The 3,577-nt window shown below is 37.3% G+C and overlaps 1 pseudogene; it reads right to left on the bottom strand.

Moving 5' to 3' along the window:
* Positions 1-2,778: 2,778 nt before the first annotated feature.
* On the bottom strand, positions 2,779-3,577 carry LOC141519379 (NADH dehydrogenase [ubiquinone] iron-sulfur protein 5-like; annotated as a pseudogene).

The following is a 3,577-nucleotide window of genomic DNA, read 5'->3' as shown; positions in this document are numbered from 1 at the left end:
GAAGGAAGAGGAGATGAATGAGGAAGAGGAGATGGAGGAAGAAAAACAATGTAGTATTCAGGTCTACCTGGCAGTCTATGGCTCTTTCCACTAAACCACAGAGTCAGGGAAAGGTAAAAGTCAAAGACTGTCCCAATATAAAGTAGAAACTAGGAGGAAATCATTAGACAAGATGACCTCTAATATCCCTTCTTATTCTATATGTCTAGGAATTCTTATGTGACATTTTAGCATCCTCTTAAAGTACTTCCATCTGAAGGGCTAGAAGAAAATTTTCCTTCTCTGTTATGGTTCTTTCTACTCCCTTTTCTTGTTGTTGAGTGAGGGAGAGGGAAAAAATTCACTTAGTTGTGGAATTAGATGAGAATAAAAGAGAAGCATCAAATACTTCTACCAATCAAGGGGTTATCTTGTTGACTGAAAGCAAGCCTAGGATTGTAGAATGTGCCATTCTCGTAAGAAAATAGGTCATACTATTTAGAGCTGAAAGGTATATTCAAGAATCCACAAGCTAGTCTCCTCAGTTTCAGGATGAGATTTTTCCCAAAGTCATACAAGTAATAAAGAATGGAGCTAGGATTCAAATTCAGGTCTTTAACTCCAAATCAAATATTATTTGTATGACATTAATCTGGAAACTCCAAGTCTAAAAGATCATAAATCAACAGGGTAAATCAGCAGAACTGTGGTTAGAACAGTTTAGAAAACTTAAGTACATCCATTTTGGTACTAAATAATTTTTTTTAACACTCAGACACTTTCCCCTACTGTATTATTTTTGAATTTACAGATTCTTAGCTTCCTTGTAAATTAAACCTAGCAACCCCCCCCCCTTTCAAGGCTCTATAGTATGTGTCAGGCAAGGACATCAGAAATAAATGTTTGTTAATGATGGGAATAAGAGCTAAAGGAGGGAGAGTATAACTAGGGATTGAAATGTGATTGATTATTTAAGCCCAAGAGCCAAGCAAGCTCAGGGGGCCCACAAGGTCAAGGAAGTTTGATGTCTCAAGATGGGATACAAGCCCATTATAACCATTCATTGTGCATTCATCAATCAAAGTTTCAGAGCTTAGAGGATAAGCCCCCTAAATTTCTAAATAGGAAAACTAAGCCCCAGAGAAATTAAGGGACCCAGAACCTTTGGTGGAAAATCCAGCACCCTTTTCACTGTTCCTTTCTCTTCCCTACTGCCTCACTCCTCTGGCAGTCCCTTTTTGACCCTGACAAGTGAAGAGAACTAACATCGTTTCATTCCTTTCAGTTAAAGCAAGGAAAATTGTTCCATGCTTCTACTAGGTAATTCTAATGCCATAAGAGAGTGAACTCAAGTTCTGAAAGAAGCAGTGCTGAATCTATGGAAAGAACACTTCAGCTAATGGACTCTTCCTGACCTCTTGAAGGGAAAGTAAACTATCTTGCTCAGGTCATTGAAGTTTGGCTCTGGGGTCAAAGACATGTCAAAGGGATTGACCACAAGTTTTAGTTCAGAAAACTCCATTTCACTTGAGAGTGACCACCCACCACAACAGTAAAAGCATCTTTTGGAGGAGATTTAGGGAACAGACTGGTGGCTGGCTCTCCATTCTCATCTCCTCCATCTCGTCCACACAAAATTTTCCAGATAGCTTGCTCTACTCCTTATTCCTTACAACAGCTTCCTATTCTTCAAAGTCAAACTTATCACCTTTTCCAAGAAATCTTGCTCAGACTATTATAGCCTACAATGATCTCTCCCTTCTCTGAAATTCTCTGATACTACCTCAGCTACTCACTCACTTGCTTCATATTTAATTTTTTGAAATTTTTTTCAGTTACATGTAAACCAAATGTAAATGAGAAAAAAAGAAAATAAATGAAAAATTAATATCACTTTTTAAAATTTTTAAAGTTTTGAATTCTTTCCCCTCCCTCTTCTTTCCCTTCCCTGAGAAGGCAAGCAATTTGTTATGGATTATACATGTACAGTCATGCAAAATATTTCCATAGAAGCCATTTTTCAAAAGAAAATACAAATCAAAAAAATAAGAATAATAAGAAAATTTGAAAAGGCAGGTTTCACCAGGAGGGATGGGAATTCAGAAAAACCTGGAAGGATTTGCATGAACTGATGCTGAGCAAGATGAGCAGAACCAGAAGAACTGTACACCATAACAGCAACATGGGATTGATGATCAACTTTAATGAACTTGCTCATTTCATCAGTGCAACAATCAGAGACAATTTTAGGGTACTGTGATGGAGAATACCATCTGTATCCAAAGAAAGAACTGTGGAGTTTAAACAAAGACTAAAAACTATTATGTTTAATTTTTTTTAAAAAAAAGGTATCTTATTATGTAATTTTTCTATCTTTAATATTTTTTTCTTAAAGATATGATTTCTCCCTCAACACATTCAATTTTGATCAATGTATAGCATGGAAACCAAAAAAAAAAAGCAGGTTTCAATCCATATTTGGATGCATTTTTCATCCTAAGTTCTTCAGAATTGTTTTGGATCATTCTATTGCTGAGAACAGTTGAGTTAATAATAGTTAATAATAATTGATAAACATGTAATATTACTGTGTACAATCTTTTCCTGGATCTACTCATTTTGATTTGCTACTCATTCACTTTTTTTTAAATACACTAGTAAATGTTTACTTTCCCAAATGGGTTATTTTCAGATACAGGCAGATTCACAGATCATATATATTAGAGGGTGAACCACTCCCACCAACTTGCCTGGGATGGTGGTTGTTCTAATGGCAAAGTACAGAGAGAACTGGGGCAGGGGAAAGCAGGATGGTTTCTATACTCTGATTTTTGCAAAGAGGTGTCTGTTTTAAGAAATATACACTTCCAGTGGACAGCAGGGTACACTTTCATTCCATCATAAAGATATCACCCAATATCACCATTGGCTGGTCACCATTGGCTCATCCTTGCCTGAGTGGTGAGGTGGAGTAGTATACTTCCCTTCTTTCATTAGCTTCTTCTGCTTCATGATTATTCCTACACGTTATATCATTTTCTGCCTATGCAAACATTCAATGAAGTCTTCATGTTCCAGTTTGCATTCTTTCTTGGCTCGGGTCATGCCAATTCCATGGGCACACTCTGAATTCCTTTTCAAAGGCATGGCATCGAGCTGGCATCTTATAAGGTTGTTCAGCACTCATAATCATCATCCATTTGTCAACATTGATGCTCAGTCGGCTTTGAACATCAAAGAAAGGCATGGCTGCGGCCTAGCACCAAAGCCTTGTCCCTTCCCTTCAGCACAAGCCTTGGTCGTCCTACTGCTTCTTCATGACATTCCTACTATGTACTATCTTCTATGATCCCAGTTTCACAGCATCATACACGTAGAATTGGAAGGAAAATTGGAGACATTTAGTCTAATTCCCCTCTTTTTCCTTTATGAGAAAATTGTGTCATTGATAAAAAAAAACTGTCTTCCCTTCTGGAGGACTCCTCTTTCTGAGTTCAAATCCAGCTTCAGACACTTACTAGAATATGACCCTGGGCAAGTCATTTCACCCTATTTTCCTCATTTTCCTCATTTGTACAAAGAGCTGGAGAAAGAAATG

The sequence above is a fragment of the Macrotis lagotis genome, chromosome 1 (genome assembly GCF_037893015.1).
Source record: "Macrotis lagotis isolate mMagLag1 chromosome 1, bilby.v1.9.chrom.fasta, whole genome shotgun sequence".
In the NCBI taxonomy this organism is placed as follows: Eukaryota; Metazoa; Chordata; class Mammalia; order Peramelemorphia; family Peramelidae; genus Macrotis; species Macrotis lagotis.
Note: the sequence above shows the minus strand (reverse complement) of the source record. Positions and strands in the feature narration are given on the sequence as shown.